Here is a 21,894-nt window from a genome sequence, read left to right on the forward strand (position 1 = left end):
CGGCAAGGAAGGGAAGCTCGAAGCAAGATGGCGTCGGAAGGTGGCCGTTCGATATGGGGCCCAGAGCAACAAGAGTTCCTGCGGCGCTGTGTGGAAGAGCTGAAGAAGGAGGTGTTGGGCCCGATGCTACAGGCGATTGAAGGGCTAAAGGAGGCGCAGAGGACCCAGGAGCTGGAGCTGCGGGTCGTGAAGGCAAAGGCTGCTGAAAATGAAGATGAAATTCAGGGCCTGGTGGTGAAGACAGAGACGCACGAGGCGCAGCACAAGAGGTGTGTGGAGAGGTTGGAACCGCTGGAGAATAATTCGAGGAGGAAGAATCTAAGAGTCTTAGGTCTTCCCGAGGGCGCAGAGGGGGCGGACGTCGGGGCATATGTGAGCACGATGCTTCACTCGCTAATGGGATCGGAGGCCCCGACGGGCCCTTTGGAGGTGGAGGGAGCTTATCGAGTTATGGCGCGAAGACCAAGGGCAGGAGAAATACCTCAAGCCATAGTGGTGAGGTTTCACCGCTATAATGACAGAGAGATGGTCCTAAGGTGCGCGAAGAAAACTCGGAGCTGCAGGTGGGAGAACGTGGTGATTCGCGTATACCAGGATTGGAGTGCGGAGGTGGCGAGAAGGAGGGCAAGTTTCAATCGGGCAAAGGCGGTGTTTCACAAAAAGAAGGTGAAATTTGGAATGCTGCAACCGGCGAGACTGTGGGTCACATACCAAGGGAAGCACCACTACTTTGAGACGGTAGAAGAGGCGTGGACATTCATAGTGGACGAGAAGCTGGAATAGTCTGGCGAGAGAAAGAGCTTCTGGGACAAAGTGGTGGGGTGACTATGTGGGACGAGGAAGGGGGGGGGGGATGATTTTTCAATTGTTAACTCTTTAATCCTGTAAATTTTCTCTCTTCCCCTCGTTTGGTGGGGGGGGGGGGGAGTATGAGGAACTATGGGCGCAGATGGGTAGGAAAGCGGGGCTGAGTGGGAAACGCGGGCCTCGTTCCCGCACTATGGTAATTATGGCGGGATCAGGGACGCAGGAAGGTGGGGGCCTCGCACAGTGAGAGGCCGAGGGCAAACGGGGAAGCCGAGGTCAGCCAGAGTTCGCTGACTTCTGGGAGCAACATGGGGGGTGTAATTACGCTAGAGGGGGATCTAGCGGAGGGGGGGGGGAGGGAGCTAACTGGGTTGCTGCTGCTAAGGGGAAGGGGGAGCTGTTATGGGGCGGGGTGGTCGAGGCGGGAGGGCACCGTCGGTGGGATATACGGGTACGTGGGAACCGGGTGAGGAGCTGGGTTAAAAAAGGGGATGGCTAGTCGACAAGGGGGGGGGTAAAGAGCCCCCCAACCCGGTTGATCACGTGGAACGTGAGAGGGCTGAATGGGCCGATTAAAAGGGTGCGGGTACTCGCACACCTAAAGAAATTAAAGGCAGATGTGGTTATGTTGCAGGAGACGCACCTGAAATTGACAGATCAGGTCAGACTACGTAAAGGATGGGTGGGACAGGTGTTTCATTCGGGTTTGGATGTGAAGAATAGGGGGGTGGTTATTTTAGTGGGGAAACGGGTACTGTTTGAGGCAAAGACCATAGTGGCGGACAGTGGGGGTAGATACGTGATGGTGAGTGGCAGACTGCAAGGGAGGCGGTGGTTCTGGTGAACGTGTACGCCCCGAACTGGGATGATGCAAACTTCATGAGGCGTATGTTGGGGCGTATCCCGGACCTGGAGGCGGGAAAGTTGGTAATGGGGGGAGATTTCAATACAGTGCTTGATCCAGGGCTGGACCGGTCGAGGTCCAGGACCGGGAGGAGGCCGGCAGCGGCCAAGGTGCTTAAGGACTTCATGGAGCAGATAGGAGGAGTAGACCCTTGGAGATTTATCAGACCTAGGAGTAAGGAGTTCTCATTCTTCTCCCATGTTCACAAGGTATATTCACGGATAGACTTTTTTGTCCTGCGAAGGGCACTGATTCCGAAGGTGACAGGGACGGAGTACACGGCCATAGCCATCTCAGACCACGCTCCACACTGGGTAGATCTGGTGGTAGGAGAGGAAAAGGAACAGCACCCACTTTGGAGAATGGATATGGGCCTGTTGGTGGATGAGGGGATATGTCTAAGGGTGAGGGGGTGTATCGAAAGGTACTTGGAGTTTAATGACAATGGAGAGGTTCAGGTGGGAGTGGTCTGGGAGGCGTTGAAGGCGGTGGTCAGAGGGGAACTGATATCCATAAGGGCACATAAAGGGAAGCAAGAGAGTAAAGAAAGGGAGCGATTGCTGAGAGAACCTCTGAGGGGGACAGGCAATATGCAGAGGCACCGGAGGAGGGACTGTACAGGGAAAGACAAAGGTTACATGTGGAATTTGACCTGCTGACCACGGGTAAGGCAGAGGCACAGTGGAGGAGGGCACAGGGAGTGCAGTATGAGTATGGAGAGAAGGCGAGTCGGTTACTGGTCCAACAATTGAGGAAGAGGGGAGCGGCGAGGGAGATAGGTGGGGTGAGGGATGAGGAGGGAGAGATGGAACGGGGAGCGGAGAGAGTGAATGGGGTGTTTAAGACATTCTATGAGAGGTTGTATAAGGCTCAGCCCCCGGAAGGGAAGGAGGGAATGATGCATTTCCTGGATCAGCTGGAATTCCCGAAGGTGGAGGAGCAGGAGAGGGCGGGACTGGGAGCACAGATTGATGTGGAGGAGGTGGTAAAGGGGATTGGGAGCATGCAGGCGGGGAAGGCCCCGGGACCGGATGGGTTCCCGGTGGAATTTTATAGGAAATATATAGACCTACTGGCCCCGCTTTTGACGAGAACCTTTAATGAGGTCAGGGAAGTTGCCCCCGACTATGTCGGAGGCGACAATATCGTTACTTTTGAAGAAGGATAAAGACCCGCTGCAGTGTGGGTCCTACAGGCCCATTTCCCGTTTGAATGTAGATGCTAAGCTCCTGGCCAAGGTAATGGCGACGAGGATAGAGGATTGTGTCCCGGGGGTGGTCCATAAGGATCAAACTGGGTTCGTTAAGGGGAGGCAGCTGAACACGAACATACGGAGGCTGCTAGGGGTGTTGATGATGCCCCCACCAGAGGGGGAGGCGGAGATAATGGTGGCGATGGATGCCGAGAAAGCATTTGACAGGGTCGAGTGGGACTACCTGTGGGAAGTGTTGAGGAGATTTGGTTTCGGTGAAGGGTTCATTGGATGGGTACAGCTGCTATATAGGGCCCCGGTGGCAAGTGTGATCACGAACAGGCAGAGGTCTGACTACTTCAGTCTTTATAGAGGGACGAGGCAGGGGTGTCCCCTGTCTCCGTTACTGTTTGCATTGGTAATTGAGCCCCTGGCCATAGCTCTGAGGGGCTCCAGGAAGTGGAGGGGAGTACTCAGGGGAGGAGAAGAACACCGGGTATCATTGTATGCAGATGATTTACTGCTGTATGTTGCGGACCCGGTGGAGGGGATGCCTGAGATAATGCAGACGCTCGGGGAGTTTGGGGAATTCTCGGGGTACAAATTGAACATGGGGAAGAGTGAGTTGTTTGTGGTACATCTGGGGGAGCAGAGCAGGGGAATAGAGGATTTACCGCTGAGGAGGGTAACAAGGGATTTCCGGTACTTGGGGATCCAGATAGCCAGGAGTTGGGGAACCTTACATAGGCTTAATTTAACACAATTGGTGGAACAGATGGAGGAGGATTTTAAGAGATGGGACATGGTGCCCCTGTCACTGGTGGGGAGGGTGCAGGCGGTCAAAATGGTAGTCCTCCCGAGATTCCTTTTTATGTTTCAGTGCCTCCCGGTGATGGTCACGAAGGCTTTTTTCAAGAAGATCGAGAAAAGCGTTATGAGTTTGTGTGGGCTGGGAAGACCCCGAGAGTGAGGAGGGGGTTCGTGCAGCATAGCAGGGAGAGGGGGGGACTGGCACTACCGAGCTTAAGTGAGTACTATATTTCAATGGTGTGTAAGTGGATGGGAGAAGGGGAGGGAGCGGCGTGGAAGAGATTGGAGATGGCGTCCTGCAAAGGAACCAGCCTACAAGCACTGGTGATGGCACCGCTGCCGTTCTCCCCGAAGAAATACACCACAAGTCCAGTGGTGGTGGCAACACTAAATATTTGGGGGCAGTGGAGACGGCATAGGGGAATGACGGGAGCCTCGGTGCGGTCCCCGATAAGAAATAATCATAGGTTTGTCCCGGGGAGAATAGATGGGGGATTTGGAGCATGGCAGAGAGCTGGGATTGTGCAACTGAGGGATCTGTTCTTGGACGGGACGTTTGCGAGTCTGGGAGCGCTGACGGAAAAATATGGGTTGTCCCAAGGGAATGAATTTCGATACATGCAACTGAGGGCTTTTGCGAGGCAACAGGTGAGGGAATTCCCGCAGCTCCCGACGCAGGAGATTCAGGATAGAGTGATCTCAGGGACATGGGTGGGGGATGGTAGGGTGTCAGATATATACAGGGAAATGAGAGACGAGGGGGAGAACATGGTGGATGAGCTGAAGGGAAAATGGGAGGATAAGCTGGGGGAAGAGATTGAAGAGGGGCTGTGGGCAGATGCCCTACGTAGGGTAAACTCTTCGTCCTCGTGCGCCAGGCTTAGCCTGATACAATTTAAGGTTTTGCACAGGGCACATATGACTGGAGCAAGGCTCAGTAAATTTTTCGGGGTAGAGGATAGGTGTGGGAGATGTTCGAGAAGCCCAGCAAACCACACCCACATGTTGTGGTCATGCCCGGCACTGCAGGGGTTCTGGGTGGGGGTGGCGAAGGTGCTTTCAAAGGTGGTGGGGGTCCGGGTCGAGCCAGGCTGGGGGCTGGCTATATTCGGGGTTGCAGAAGAGCCGGGAGTGCAGGAGGCGAGAGAGGCTGATGTATTGGCCTTTGCGTCCCTAGTAGCCCGGCGAAGGATATTGCTTATGTGGAAGGAAGCCAAGCCTCCGGGTGTGGAGACCTGGATAAACGACATGGCAGGGTTTATAAAACTGGAACGGATAAAGTTTGCACTAAGTGGTTCGGCTCAGGGGTTCACCAGGCGGTGGCAACCGTTCATTAACTACCTCGCAGAACGATAAAGGAAATGGGAAGGTAACAGCAGCAACCCAGGGGGGAGGGGGGCGGGCGGGGGGGAGGGCTCAGGTGGGTCCTCAGGGGTGTTTTTGTAACGATATTGGTACTTGGTTATGTATATTGAATTGCTGATTTTATTATTTGGGAGAGCTATTATTTTTGTTATGGCAGTTGCCATTTAGTTTATATATTATTTATTTATTTGTTAAAATACGGTCACAGTTATTTATATTGTTTTGCTGTTGTAAAAAGGGGAAAAACCTTTGTACTGTTTTGTATGGCCGAAAAAGTTGAATAAAATATATATTTTTTAAAAAATTTTAAAAGAGGAAATTAACACCGTAATGAGAAAGGAAGCTCTGACAATGTGGAATCTGTATGGGTAGAGTTGAGAAATACCAAGGGGCAAAATACATTAGTGGGTGTAATATATAGACCCCCAAACTGCACTGGTGAGGTTGGGAGTGGCATTAAACACGAAATTAGAGATGTATGTAATAAGGGAATATCGGTGATCATGAGTGATTTTAATCTTCACATAGATTGGGCAAATCAAATTAGCTACAATGCCATAGAGGAAGAATTCCTGGAGTGTATATGGGATGGGTTTCTTGACCAATATGTGGAGGAACCAACTAAAGAGCAGGCCATCTTAGACTGGGTACTGTGTAATGAGAAGGGAATCATTGCCAATCTGGCTGTACGAGACCCCTTGGGGATGAGCGACCATAACGTGAATAGAATTTTTTATGAAGATGGAGAGTGAAGTAGTTGATTCGGAGATTCGGGTGCTGAATCTTAATAAAGGGAACTATGAAGATTTGAGGCCCGAGTTGGCCTTGATAGATTGGGGAGAGTTACTTAAAGGGATGACAGTGGATAGACAATGGCAAACATTCAAAGAACGCATGGGGGAACTACAGAAACTGTTCATTCCCGTCTGGCACAAAAGCAAAGGGGGTAAGAGGGCCAATCCATGGCTTACAAAAGAAATTAGAAATAATATCCGATCCAAGGAAGAAGCATACCGATTGGCCAAGAAAAATAATAGGTCTGAGGATTGGGAGCAGTTTAGAATTCAGCAAAGAAGGACCAAGGGATTGATTAAGAAGGGAAAAGTACAGTACGAAAGGAAACTTGCAGGGAGCACAAAGACTGACACTAAGAATTTCTATAGATATGTGAAGAGAAAGAGATTGGTAAAGAGAAATGTAGGCCCCCTACAGACAAAAACAGGGGAATGCATAATAAGGGACAAAGAAATGGCTGAGCAATTGAATACAAACTTTGGTTCTGTCTTCACAAAACAGGAGACAAATCAGATACCAGAAATGTTGGAAAATGAAAGGTTCAGTGAGAGAGAAGAACTGAGGGGGATCAAAATTCGTAGAGAAATTGTGCTGGAAAAATTGATGGGATTGAAGGCGGAAAAATCCCCAGGCCCTGAGAATCTGCATCCCAGAGTGCTTAAGGAGGTGGCTCTGGAAATAGTGGGCACATTGGTGGATCATCTTCCGGGATTCTGTAGACTCTAGAACTGTCCCTGCAGATTGGAGGGTAGCTCACGTCACTCTGATATTCAAAAAGGGAGGTAGAGAGAAAGCAGGGAATTACAGACCAGTAAGCCTAACATCGGTAATGGGGAAAATGCTTGAATCCATTATCAAGGACTTTATAGCGGAACATTTAGAAAGCAGTGGCAGGATCAGCCAGAGTCAGCATGGATTTATGAAGGGACAATCATGCTTGACAAATCTGTTGCAATTCTTTGAAGATGTAACCAGTACAGTTGACAAGGGATATCCAGTCGATGTGGTATACTTGACTTTCAGAAGCCGTTTGACAAAGTCCCGCATAAGAGATTATTGTGCAAAATTAAAGCGCATGGGATTGGGGGAAATGTATTGAGGTGGAGAGAAAACTGGTTGGCAGAGAGGAAACAAAGATTAGGTATTAATGGGTCCTTTTCAATTTGGCAGGCAGTAACATAGAACATACAGTGCAGAAGGAGGCCAGTCAGCCCATCGAGTCTGCACCGACCCACTTAAGCCCTCACTTCCACCCTATCCCCGTAACCCAATAACCCCTCCTATCCTTTTTGGTCACCAAGGGCAATTTTATCACGGCCAATCCACCTAACCTTTGGATTGTGGGAGGAAACCGGAGCACCCGGAGGAAACACACGGGGAGAACGTGCATACTCCGCACAGACAGTGACCCAGCGGGGAAACAAACCTGGGACCCGGGCGCTGTGAAGCCTCAGTGCTTTCCACTTGTGCTACCCTAGTGGGGTACCACAGGGATCGGTGCTGGGACCCCAGCTATTCACAATATATATTAATGATTTGGATGAAGGAACAAAATGTAACATCTCAAAGTTTGCAGATGGTACCAAGTTAGGTGGGAGGGTGAATTGTGATGAGGATGTAGGGATCCTACAGCATGATCTGGACAGGTTGGGCAAGTGCGCAAAACAATGGCAGATACAGTATAATTTGGATAATTGTGAGGTTATTCACTTTGGAAGCAAAAACAGGAAGGCAGATTACTACCTGAATGGTTGTAAATTGGGAGAGGGGGGTGTACAGCAGGACCTGGGTGTCCTTGTGCACCAGTCACTGAAGATAAGTATGCAGGTGCAGCAGGCGGTAAAGAAGGCTAATGGTATGTTGACCTTCATTGCGAGAGGTTTCCAATATAGAAGCAGGGATGTGTTGCTGCAATAATTTTGGGCCTTGGTGAGGTCACATCTGGAGTATTGTGTGCAGTTTTGGTCTCCTTGTCTGAGGAAGGATGTTCTTGCTCTCGAGGGAGTGCAGCGAAGGTTTACCAGACTGATTCCAGGGATGGTGGGACTGTCATATGAGGAGAGATTGACTAGGTGGGATTGTTCTTGCTGGAGTTCAGAAGAATGAGGGGGGATATCATAGAGACTTATAAAATTTTAACGGGACTAGACAGGGTAGATGCAGGGAAGATGTTACCAATGATGGGTGTGTCCAAAACCAGGGGTCACAGTCTGAGTATTCAGGGTAAACCATTTCGGACAGATATAAGGAGACATTTGTTCACACAAAGAGTGGTGAGCCTTTGGAATTCATTAGTAGTTGATGCTAAAACTTTGAATATATTTAAGAGGCAGCTAGATATAGCACTTGGCGAGATTGGGATCAAAGGCTACGGGGAGAAAGCAGGATTAAGCTATCGAGTTGGATGATCAGCCATGATCGTGATGAATGGCGGAGCAGACTTGAAGGGCCAAAAGGCCTCCTCCTGCTCCTAACATCTGTGTATCCATGCAGCTGCAAGTAGAACCTGAGTAAACTCTATTTAAAATGGTTTAAAACTCACTTTCTTCTAATCCAAACCGTAACTTTTAAGTTAATTTACTAAATAAAAGAAAGACTAGACTTTAGATAAAAATTAACCCTTAATATCCCTCAGTCGCCGAACTCCCACTTTAGCACTCTAATGCAGCCCAGTCAGCACTCCAGTGCAAACAAAGTCAGCACTGTAAGATTGTCCACTTTTATACAGTCTCACTCTAGCCTCTGAAAACGGACTTAATCCAATGAACTAATTAACAAGCTGCAGCTGCAAGAAGAGGCTGAGTAAACTATTTTTAAAGCTGGTTTAAAACTCACCTTCTTCTAGCCCAAACAGCAACTTTTAGGTTAATTTACTAAATAAAAGCAAAACTAGACTTTAGATAAAAATGAACCCTTAATATTCCTCAGTCACCAAACTCCCACTTTAGCACTCTATTGCACCCAAATTCAGCACTCCAGTGCAAAGAGTGCAAATAAAAGAGATTTATCCACTTTTATCCACAGTGCATGTTGCTCCTTCAAAAAACTCCAATATATTGGTTAAAATTGAATTCCCTTTCACAAAGCCATACTGACTCTTTCCAATTACCTTGCTTTTCTCCAAGTGTCCAGTAATAACTCCTTCAGGATTGATTCTAACATCTTCCCTACGACACAAGTCTTGCTTCAAAAAAAAAATTTTTTTTAGAGTATCCAATTAGTTTTTCCAATTAAGGGGCAATTTAGCGCGGCCAATCCACCTAACCTGCATATCTTTTGCGTTGTGGGGGTGAAACCCACACAGGTGTGGGGAGAATGTGCAAACTCCACACAGACAGTGACTCGGGGTTGTGATCGAACCCGGGTCCTCGGCACCGTGAGGCAGCAATGCTAACCACTGCGCCACTGTGCCACCAGCTGAAATCTTGCTAAATGGTCTATAGTTTCCTGGTTTCTGTCTCCCCCTTTCTTAAATAGAAGGGTTATATCTGCTACTTTCCAGTCTGATGGAACCTTTCCAGAATCTAGCGAATTTTGGAAAATTAACACAAACACCTACTGTCTCATTAGCCACCTCTTTTAAGACCCTAGTATTACGTGTAAGGTCGATGAACTTAGAGCTTGGATTAGTACTTGGAACTATGATGTTGTTGCCATTACAGAGACCTGGTTGAGGGAAGGACAGGATTGGCAGCTAAACATTCCAGGATGTAGATTTTCAGGTGGGATAGAGGGGGATGTAAAAGGGGTGGTGGAGTTGCACTACTGGTTAGGGAGAATATCACAGCTATATGACAGGAGGACACCTCAGAGGGCAGCGAGGGTAGAGATCAGGAATAAGAAGGGTGCAGTCACAATGTTGGGGGTTTACTACAGGCCTCCCAACAGCCAGTGGGAGATCGAAGAGCAGATAGGTAGACAGATTTTGGGAACGAGTAAAAACAACAGAGTTGTAGTGATAGGAGACTTCAACTTCCCCAATATTGACTGGGACTCACATAGTGCTAGGGGCTGGACGGGGCAGAGTTTGTAAGGACCATCCAGGAGGGCTTCTTAAAACAATAAGTAGAAAGTCCAATTAGGGAAGGGGCTGTACTGGACCTGGTATTGGGGAATGAGCCCGGCCAGGTGGTAGAAGTTTCAGTAGGGGAGCATTTCGGGAAAAGTGACCACAATTCAGTAAGTTTTAAAGTGCTGGTGGACAAGGATAAGAGTGGTCCTAGGGTGAATGTGCTAAATTGGGGGAAGGCTAATTATAACAATATTAGGTGGGAACTGAAGAACCTAGATTGGGGGCGGATGTTTGAGGGTAAATCAACATCTGACACGTGGGAGGCTTTCAAATGTCGGTTGAAAGGAAGTCAGGACCGGCATGTTCCTGTACGGAAGAAGGATAAATACGGCAAATTTCGGAAACCTTGGATAACGAGAGATATTATAGGCCTCGTCAAAAAGAAAAAAGGAGGCATTTGTAAGGGCTAGAAGGCTGGGAACAGACAAAGCCTTTGTGGAATATAAGGAAAGTAGGAAGGAACTTAAGCAAGGAGTCAGGAGGGCTAAAAGGGGTCAGGAAAAGTAACTGGCAAATAGGGTTAAGGAAAATTTCAAGGCTTTTTACACGTACATAAAAAGCAAGAGGGTAGCCAGGGAAAGGGTTGGCCCACTGAAGGATAGGCAAGGGAATCTATGTGTGGAGCCAGAGGAAATGGGCAAGGTACTAAATGAATACTTTGCACCAGTATTCACCAAAGAGAAGGAATTGGTGGATGATGAGTCTGAAGAAGGATGTGTAGATAGCCTGGGTCACATTGAGATCCAAAAAGACGAGGTGTTGGGCGTCTTGAAAAATATTAAGGTAGATAAGTCCCTAGGGCCGGATGGGATCTACCCCAGAATACTGAAGGAGGCTAGAGAGGAAATTGCTGAGGCCTTGACAGAAATCTTTGGATCCTCACTGTCTTCAGGTGATGTCACGGAGGACTGGAGAATAGCCAGTATTGTTCCTTTGTTTAAGAAGGGTAGCAAGGATAATCCTGGGAACTACAGGCCGGTAGCCTTACATCAGTGGTAGGGAAATTACTGGAGAGAATTCTTCGAGACAGGATCTACTCCCATTTGGAAGCAAATGGACGTTTTAGTGAGAGGCAGCATGGTTTTGTGAAGGGGAGGTCATGTCTCACTAACTTGATAGAGTTTTTCGAAGAGGTCACAAAGATGATTGATGCAGGTAGGGCAGTGGATGTTGTCTATATGGACTTCAGTAAGGGCTTTGACAAGGTCCCTCATGGCACACTGGTACAAAAGGTGAAGTCACACGGGATCAGGGGTGAGCAGGCAAGGTGGATACAGAATTGGCTAGGTCATAGAAGGCAGAGAGTAGCAATGGAAGGGTGCTTTTCTAATTGGAGGGCTGTGACGCGTGGTATTCTGCAGGGATCAGTGCTGGGACCTTTGCTGTTCGTAGTATATATAAATGATTTGGAGGAAAATGTAACTGGTCTGATTAGTAAGTTTGCAGACGACTCAAAGGTTGGTGGAATTGCGGATAGCGATGAGGACTGTCAGAGGATACAGCAGGATTTAGATCGTTTGGAGACTTGGGCTGAGAGATGGCAGGTGGAGTTTAATCCGGACAAATGTGAGGTAATGCATTTTGGAAGGTCTAATGCAGGTAGGGAATATACAGTAGAACCCTCAAGAGTATTGAAAGTCAGAGAGAGCTAGGTGTACAGGTCCACAGGTCACTGAAAGGGGCAACACCGGTGGAGAAGGTAGTCAAGAAGGCATACGGCATGCTTGCCTTCATTGGCCGGGGCATTGAGTATAAGAATTGGCAAGTCATGTTGCAGCTGTATCGAACCTTAGTTAGGCCACACTTGGAGTATAGTGTTCAATTCTGGTCGCCACAATACCAGAAGGATGTGGAGGCTTTAGAGAGGGTGCAGAAGAGATTTACCAGGATGTTGCCTGGTATGGAGGGCATTAGCTATGAGGAGCTAATAAACTCGGTTTGTTCTTACTGGAACGACGGAGGTTGAGGGGCGACCTGATAGAGGTCTACAAAATTATGAGGGGCATAGACAGAGGCTTTTCCCCAGGGTATAGGGGTCAATTACTAGGGGGCATAGGTTTAAGGTGTGAGGGGCAAGGTTTAGAGGAGATGTACGAGGCAAGTTTTTCACACAGAGGGTAGTGGGTGCCTGGAACTCGCTGCCGGAGGAGGTGGTGGAAGCAGGGACGATAGTGACATTTAAGGGGCATCTTGACAAATACATGAATAGGATGGGAATAGAGGAATATGGACCCAGGAAGTGTAGAAGATTTTAGTTTAGAAGGGCAGCATGGTTGGCACGGGCTTGGAGGGCTGAAGGGCCTGTTCCTGTGCTGTACTTGTCTTTGTTCTTTGTTCTTTGTTCTTTGAAGGATTAAGTCCATCATGACATGAGACTTGTCAGCCCGCAGCTCCATCAATTTTCTTAGTACAGATTCCTTAGTGACTCTAATTTAATCAAATTCCCCTTTCCCTTCCACCTCTTGATTTATGGCTATTTCTGGAATGCTTTTTGTATCCTCTATAGTGAAAACAGAAGCAAATATTTGTTAATTGTATCACCATTTTCTTATTAACTACTATTAACTCCCCATTGTCACCCTCCAGAGGACCAACACTCACATTACTTACACGTTCCTTTTTTAGATATCTGTAGAAGCTCTTGCATCCATTTTTCTATTTTTAACTAGCTCTCATAGTCTAATTTCATTCTCTGCCACTCTTTATATTCTAACAATCATATGCCCTGCCACTCATCTTTGCGCAGTTATCTGCGTTTTCCCTTACGTTTGATGCTTTCCTTAACATCATTAGTTAATCATGGATGACGGGTTCTCCCCTGAGAATTTTTCTTTATTGCCGGAATATATTTATTTTGAGTATTCTGAAATATCCACTTAAATGTCTGTCCACTGCTTCTCTATTGATGTATCCCCTAGCCTCGTATTCCAGTTTACTTCAGGTAGCTCAGCTTTCATTCCCACATGGTTGCCCTAATTTAAGTTTAAATTACTAGTTTTAGACCCACTCTTTTCCTTTACAAACCGGATGTAAAATACAATCATATTGTACTTGCTGCTCTGAGGTCATTAATTAATCCACATTGCACAATACCAAGCCTAATATAACCTGCTCTCCGAATGGTTGCAGAACATGCTGCTCTAAGAAACTGTCTCAAATGCATTCTACAAACTCACCATCCAGGCTACTCCTGTCAATCCGATATTTCCAGTTTATATGTAGATTAATATCACCCATGCTCATTTCGCTGGAATTACACTCGCTACTTGGCTTCCCAACTCAGCCTGGCCCTAGATCCCTGCTGGAGCCAGGTCCGGAAGGTGCATAGACTCCATGGATAAACTGGTACGTGGGTGATTTAAGTGGCAATCAGTGCAGGCACACCTTGCTGACTGGAAGATCTGGAACAATATATGCTTGCATATATAATTAATTTCCCCATGCCAATTATTCAAAAGAACTAACCTGACAAATTTGGGAGTAGTCATCTCAGAGTACTGTGAACCAGCCAGGCAATCAATCCCTACAGACATTATACTGGTCTCACAGAATCAATATTTTAAGAAACTATAAGTTTAAACTAATGCAGCAGGGGCATGGGAACCTGGATTGTAGTTTTAGGGTAAGGGAGAATGAGAGTATAGAGGTCAGGAGCACAGATTTGACGTTGCAGGAGGGGGCCAGTGTTCAGGTAGGTGGTTTGAAGTGTGTCTACTTCAATGCCAGGAGTATACAAAATAAGGCAGGGGAACTGGCAGCATGGGTTGGTACCTGGGACTTCGATGTTGTGGCCATTTCGGAGACATGGATAGAGCAGGGACAGGAATGGATGTTGCAGGTTCCGGGGTTTAGGTGTTTTAGTAAGCTCAGAGAAGGAGGCAAAAGAGGGGGAGGTGTGGCGCTGCTAGTCAAGAGCAGTATTACGGTGGCGGAGAGGATGCTAGATGGGGACTCATCTTCCGAGGTAGTATGGGCTGAGGTTAGAAACAGGAAAGGAGAGGTCACCCTGTTGGGGAGTTTTCTATAGGCCTCCAAATAGTTCTAGGGATGTAGAGGAAAGGATGGCGAGGATGATCCTGGATAAGAGCGAAAGTAACAGGGTAGTGATTATGGGAGACTTTAACTTTCCAAATATTGACTGGAAAAGATATAGTTTGAGTACATTAGATGGGTCGTTTTTTGTACAGTGTGTGCAGGAGGGTTTCCTGACACAATATGTTGACAGGCCACCAAGAGGCGAGGCTACGTTGGATTTGGTTTTGGGTAATGAACCAGGCCAGGTGTTGGATTTGGAGGTAGGAGAGCACTTTGGGGACAGTGACCACAATTCGGTGACGTTTACGTTAATGATGGAAAGGGATAAGTATACACCGCAGGGCAAGAGTTATAGCTGGGGGAAAGGCAATTATGATGCCATTAGACGTGACTTGGGGGGGGTAGGGTGGAGAAGTAGGCTGCAAGTGTTGGGCATACTGGATAAGTGGAGCTTGTTCAAGGATCAGCTACTGCGTGTTCTTGATAAGTATGTACCGGTCAGGCAGGGAGGAAGGCGTAGAGCGAGGGAACCGTGGTTTACCAAAGAAGTGGAATCTCTTGTTAAGAGGAAGAAGGAGGCCTATGTGAAGATGAGGTGTGAAGTTTCAGTTGGGGCGATGGATAGTTACAAGGTAGAGAGGAAGGATCTAAAGAGAGAGCTAAGACGAGCAAGGAGGGGACATGAGAAGTATTTGGCAGGTAGGATCAAGGAAAACCCAAAAGCTTTCTACAGGTGGACCTTTGGCTTTGATTTTTATGTCATCATTGGCTACAGGAATAGTGCCAGAGGACTGGAGGATAGCAAATGTGGTCCCTTTGTTCAAAAAGGGGAGCAGAGACAACCCCGGCAACTATAGACCGGTGAGCCTCACGTCTGTAGTGGGTAAAGTCTTGGAGGGGATTATAAGAGACAAGATTTATAATCATCTAGATAGGAATAATATGATCAGGGATAGTCAGCATGGCTTTGTGAAGGGTAGGTCATGCCTCACAAACCTTATCGAGTTCTTCGAGAAGGTGACTGAACAGGTAGACGAGGGTAGAGCAGTTGATGTGTATATGGATTTCAGTAAAGCGTTTGATAAGGTTCCCCACGGTAGACTATTGCAGAAAATACGGAGGCTGGGGATTGAGGGTGATTTAGAGATGTGGATCAGAAATTGGCTAGCTGAAAGAAGACAGAGGGTGGTGGTTGATGGGAAATGTTCAGAATGGAGTTCAGTTACAAATGGCGTACCACAAGGATCTGTTCTGGGGCCGTTGCTGTTTGTCATTTTTATCAATGACCTAGAGGAAGGCGCAGAAGGGTGGGTGAGTAAATTTGCAGACGACACTAAAGTCGGTGGTGTTGTCGACAGTGTGGAAGGATGTAGCAGGTTACAGAGGGATATAGATAAGCTGCAGAGCTGGGCTGAGAGGTGGCAAATGGAGTTTAATGTAGAGAAGTGTGAGGTGATTCACTTTGGAAGGAATAACAGGAATGCGGAATATTTGGCTAATGGTAAAGTTCTTGGTAGTGTGGATGAACAGAGGGATCTAGGTGTCCATGTACATAGATCCCTGAAAGTTGCCACCCAGGTTGATAGGATTGTGAAGAAGGCCTATGGAGTGTTGGCCTTTATTGGTAGAGGGATTGAGTTCCGGAGTCAGGAGGTCATGTTGCAGCTGTACAAAACTCTGGTTCGGCCGCATTTGGAGTATTGCGTACAGTTCTGGTCACCGCATTATAGGAAGGACGTGGAGGCTTTGGAGCGGGTGCAGAGGAGATTTACCAGGATGTTGCCTGGTATGGAGGGAAAATCTTATGAGGAAAGGCTGATGGACTTGAGGTTGTTTTCGTTGGAGAGAAGAAGGTTAAGAGGAGACTTAATAGAGGCATACAAAATGATCAGGGGGTTAGATAGGGTGGACAGTGAGAGCCTTCTCCCGCGGATGGAAATGGCTGGCACGAGGGGACACAGCTTTAAACTGAGGGGTAATAGATATAGGACAGAGGTCAGAGGTAGGTTCTTTACGCAAAGAGTAGTGAGGCCGTGGAATGCCCTACCTGCAGCAGTAGTGAATTCGCCAACATTGAGGGCATTTAAAAGTTTATTGGATAAACATATGGATGATAATGGCATAGTGTAGGTTAGATGGCTTTTGTTTCGGTGCAATATCGTGGGCCGAAGGGCCTGTACTGCGCTGTATCGTTCTATGTTCTATATAAGAAACCACAGAGTCGTGAACACAGCCCAGTCCATCGCGCGAACCCGCCTCCCATCCATTGACTCTGTCTACACCTCCCGCAGCCTTGGGAAAGTGGGCAGCATAATCAAAGGCCCCTCCCACCCGGGTTATTCTCTCTCCCAACTTCTTCCATAGGGCAGCAGTTACAAAAGTCTGAGAACATGGACTAACAGGTTCAAAAACATCTTCTTCCCCGCCGTTACCAGGCTCCTGAGCGACTCTCCTATGAACTGAACTGATCAGTTTTATTCAAACATCCAGCATTGCTCAGCACAGTGAATGTTTCACAGGTCAGTCAGAATATTTGGCAGCACAGTAATACCTATACTGTTCTTATTCAACCCTGCCAAAAACTCCATAACATATGCTTTGGAAAAGGTGCAAAGGAGATTTACCAGGATGTTGCCTGGAATGGAGAGTAGGTCTTACAAGGAAAGGTTGAGGGTGCTTGGCCTTTTCTCATTAGAACGGAGAAGGATGAGGGGCGACTTGATAGAGGTTTATAAGATGATCAGGGGAATAGATAGAGTCGACAGTCAGAGACTTTTTCCCCGGGTGGAACAAACCATTACAAGGGGACATAAATTTAAGGTGAATGGTGGAAGATATAGGGGGGATGTCAGAGGTAGGTTCTTTACCCAGAGAGTAGTGGGGGCATGGAATGCACTGCCTGTGGAAGTAGTTGAGTCGGAAACATTAGGGACCTTCAAGCAGCTATTGGATAGGTATATGGATTACGGTAAAATGATATAGTGTAGATTTATTTGTTCTTAAGGGCAGCACGGTAGCATTGTGGATAGCACAATTGCTTCACAGCTCCAGGGTCCCAGGTTCGATTCCGGCTTGGGTCACTGTCTGTGCGGAGTCTGCACGTTCTCCCCGTGTGTGCGTGGGTTTCCTCCGGGTGCTCCGGTTTCCTCCCACAGTCCAAAGATGTGCAGGTTAGGTGGATTGGCCATGATACATTGCCCTTAGTGTCCAAAATTGCCCTTAGTGTTGGGTGGAGGTGTTGACTTTGGGAAGGGTACTCTTTCCACGAGCCGGTGCAGACTCAATGGGCCTCCTTCTGCACTGGAAATTCAAAGATAATCTATGATTAATCCAGGACAAAGGTTCGGCACAACATTGTGGGCCGAAGGGCCTGTTCTGTGCTGTATTTTTCTATGTTCTATGTTCTATATCCCTAATCTCATCATCCTTCTTATTTAATTCAACCTGAAGATGTGCAATCTTGGTATTCATAGAATCATAGAATTCCTACAGTGCAGAAAGAGGCCATTCAGCCCATCGAGTCTGCACCGACCCTCTGAAAGAGGACTCTACCTGAGCCCAGTCCCCTGTCCTACCTTTGTAACCTCAACCCCATCTAACTTTTAGATGCTAAGGAGCAATTTAGCATTGCCAATCGACCTATCCTGCACATCTTTGGACTCTGTATTCCACACAATTAAACTGAACTTCAAACTCCACATCAAGTGCATCCCCACAGTCACTCATTTCCCCTCTGAAATGTTGCCTGTCTCTATCCCTACCACAATCTTATTAATGTTTAAATTATCATTTCTGTTATTGTTGCCTCTGGACTAATCCTTGCGCCGTAATATGGCGACTAGGGGCTTTTCACAGTAACTTCATACTTGTGACAATAAAAGGTTATTATTATTATTATATTCCTGCTTGCTGACCTTTCAAGCTTCAGGCTGCCTGAACCAAGTCATTCAAAATAATCTGCCCACACCCTATCCTGCAGCTTTCTGGCCTGCTATTCCTTCATTTATTTTGATAATTATGCTATTACATGCCAACAGTGTAATACTGCCCTCTCCTGGTTTGCAGTGAATTTGTAATAAATGTTCCAGAGTTTCAAAACAACAAATGAAACTCAGGGTCTTGGGAGTCATATGAATGCAGGAGCGGCTGCGTTTTCACGAGCTCTGGTTCTGCTCATCTTGTAATCATAAGATCATAGAATCATAGAATTAACAGTGCAGAAGGAGGCCATTCGGCCTATCGAATCTGCACTGGCCCTTGAAAAGAGCACCGTACTTAAGCCCACGCCTCCACCCTATCCCCATGACCCAGTAACCCCACCTAACCTTTCGGACACTAAGCAGCAATTTAGCATGGCCAATCCACCTAACCTGCACATTTTTGGACTGTAGGAGGAAACCAGAGCACCCGGAGAAAACCCACGCAGACACTGGAAGAAAGTGCAAACTCCACACAGACAGTCACCCGAGGCTGGAATTGAACCCGGGACACTGGAGCTGTGAGGATGCAGTGCTAACCACTCTGGCAGGTGGAGTGGCCTGGGATAGGGCCCAGCTTGCAGTGGCGTTGTTGCTGGTGGGCGAGCTTTCGCCTCGGCGGTGCCGTGCTGGCTCCAATTAAGAATGTTGCCCTGGGTGAAGATCCCGGCTCTGTGGTGCAGGTCTTTAGATCTCACTTTGAAGATTTTCAAGATACCCTTGGGAGAACGGTGGTGGAGCATGAGGGAGTTCGTGCTTTCGGAAGCGCATTTTCCTTGGTAAGGCCCACCCCTGAGACATTGCAATCCTGCTGCATGGCGTGTCGTTTATCCTGACGGGTCTGAGAGGTAGGGGCCGGGTAAGATGTGTCCTTGAGCACGGTCCTTGGTGAGAAGTCGAGGCAGGTGCCCGATTGCGTTTGAAAAATTGGCTGCCATGCTTTAATAATTTTGATTTGAAGGCTGGGTGCATCAGGTTCGATGGAGCACAGGGTATCCGATCTTCGAGGCCTGCGATTGGTTGGGACCCCGACCACTTACCCTATGTTATCCTATTCTCGATGTTCATCGTGAGGGATTGGAGGTGGCCGATCATGTTGAGTCATCTCTCCACGGCCGGAGCCTAGGTTATGGGTTACTTGGGCACCGGAGCGGCGGCATGATGGAAATGAAGGTGCTTCATTCGTTGGATCCTTGACAGATCGTGAGGAGTGTTTGTTGATCTTGTCTTGGCATCGGCCACTGGGGTAGCACGGTAGCATTGTGGATAGCACAATTGCTTCACAGCTCCAGGGTCCCAGGTTCGATTCCGGCTTGGGTCACTGTCTGTGCGGAGTCTGTACATCCTCCCCGTATGTGCGTGGGTTTCCTCCGGGTGCTCCGGTTTCCTCCCACAGTCCAAAGATGTGCAGGTTAGGTGGATTGGCCATGATAAATTGCCCTTAGTGTCCAAAATTGCCCTGAGTGTTGGGTGGGGTTACTGGGTTATGGGGATAGGGTGGAGGTGTTGACCTTGGGTAGGGTGCTCTTTCCAAGAGCCGGTGCAGACTTGATGGGCCGAATGGCCTCCTTCTGCACTGTAAATTCTATGATAATCTCAAGCAACACCGGTGGTGGCATTATCCTGCAATTCTTCTGTAATCTTGGACGTTACTCCCGTTCTGATTATGCTGTTGATTATTTATTGTTGAATTTTCTCCGGCAAGGCCAGGTGACATATGAGCACCAGGGCGATTGTCGTTTTATCCTGTTCTAGAGAAATTCATATTCAGTCGATTATGTGAAATGTGGTCTGTGCACAGTTTTACTCCTTTTTGTCATTGTGTTATAATCCTTGTGGCTATGGGAGGGGAATGCTTTTTTAACACCCCTTCTCTAATTTATAATGGAGGTGAGTGGAGCCAGAGCAGGGTGATGGGTGGATGGTGGGGGTGGAGTTGGATGATTGGGTTAGTTAAGTCCTCAACGAGATTGAGGATAGCCCTCCAGTTAGAGGTAACCTTGTTGGGTTTTTATTTTGGTTATTTTTAAGAATCCGTGCCTTTTTCCTTCGATGGCCTGGGCAGTTTATGTATCCTGGGGAGGGCTGGGTTCCTTCTGATTGTTACTGAGGTTGGAGCTTTTCTTCTGGGTCTTTTATTTTAAGTTATTGGAATGGGAAGATGTGAGTGGTGATGCACGCTGAGGTGGGTTTGGTTAATCCTTGGCTGGTCTGTTGAGGAAGAGATTGTTTTTAGTATCCTTCTGGTGATGGTGGTCAGTGCTGGGTGCTGGTTGATATCTTTAGATCTGCTTGGGTGTTCTTCCCTTAATGTTTTTTTCCTCTCTCTTCAGCTGGGTGAGCAGGGCATCCAATTGCTGTATGTCTTGATGGTTTTTCTTCTCTTCAGTGATGCAATCTCCTTGGCTGGGGCTGGTGTAATCACCTGTTTATTTTCAGTATAAATGGGGGTGGAGCATTGCCCTGGATGTGGTTGGAGAGATGCCGGTCTGGCTGGGGTGTGGGTGTCGGGGTGTACTGGGGGTCCTGATTCCTGTGTGTCAGGAGGTGCTGGGCTAGGACAGGTTCGGTGCTATGGCTGGTCCTGTTACATCCTGGAACTTGGAAGGCGCCTATTGGGGATGTTCTGAGAGGCTGAACATTGCTTCGGCTGTGCACGGGGGCATGGGTTTGAGCCGAGTCCTGTATTTTGGTTGATATCCTGTTGCCCCTCTGTGGGTGGGGCGCTTTCTTTGTTGAATGAGCAGCTTGTTCTCTTCCTCAATCATGGGTGATCAGCGTGAGCCAAGGCAATATGGAACCGGGGCTGGGCTCTGAACCTTTATCCTGCAAGTTACTTCTGGCAGATCTCGCTCTTTTTGTAGTTCCTGAGAGGTACCGAGGGCTTAATCATAATCGAAGCATGTTGTTGCTGGTCCTCTCTGTACAAACTTATGGAATGATGTTGGATCTGTACTGGGTCTGAGACTGGGGTTAAGTAACGTTGTGTGGTATATATGTAATTCCCCTTTAGATCTGGGGTCTTTGTATAATTTCTTCATTTTATATTCATAGAATCCATAGAATCTCTACAGTGCAGGAGGCCATTCAGCCCATTGAAAGAGCACTCTAACTAGGCCCATTCCCCTGCACTATCCCCATAACCCCGCACATTGATCATGGCCAATCCACCTAACCTACGCATCTTTGGATACTAAGGGGCATTTAGCATGGCCAATCCAGCAAAACTGCACATCTTTGGACTGTGGAAGGAAAACAGAGCACCTGGCGGAAACCCACGCTAACACAGTGAGAAAGTGAAAACTCCACACTGACAGTCACCCGAGGCTGGAATTGTACCTGCGTCCCTGGCGCTGTGATGCAGCAGTGCCACCGTGCTGCCCTTTTGCAAGGGTGGGTATAAAGAATCCGTGATGGGTTCCTGCATGGGTGCAGACGGGTTTGGTATGCGAAGAGAGAAGGCTGTGGTGTGTCATTCGTGTTAGAGTCAAGGGAGATATATATTGGTCGGTGCTCGAACATGACACAGTAATTGTATCCTGAACTCTCATGGTAGTTGCAAGTAGATGCGCCCTGGGAGGGTGTGCACCATTTTACTGTGTTTTCATAGCTTCATCCTGGTTCTCCTTTGGTCTCTGGTGGGGCTTATAGGGGCATCTAGCAATGTTTAGTGATTGCATTGAGCCAGTTATTATGTTGTTCTCCTGATCCCCTCTGTTTTCATGTATGTTGAGCCATTTTTTCCTTGCATTGTTTTCAAAAATGTAAACTTCAATAATTATAACTTTAAAAAAAAACAATTGGCCTTGTACTTTATATAATAAAAATCTAATTGTCTGTTTTTCTTTTTTTTAAGTCTGTATGTCACAATTATTATAAATTACCTAATACCTGCTCAGAATATTTGCACATTCATCCGTAAGCCTATAATGTATAA

This window comes from Scyliorhinus torazame, chromosome 4 (genome assembly GCF_047496885.1).
Source record: "Scyliorhinus torazame isolate Kashiwa2021f chromosome 4, sScyTor2.1, whole genome shotgun sequence".
In the NCBI taxonomy this organism is placed as follows: domain Eukaryota; kingdom Metazoa; phylum Chordata; class Chondrichthyes; order Carcharhiniformes; family Scyliorhinidae; genus Scyliorhinus; species Scyliorhinus torazame.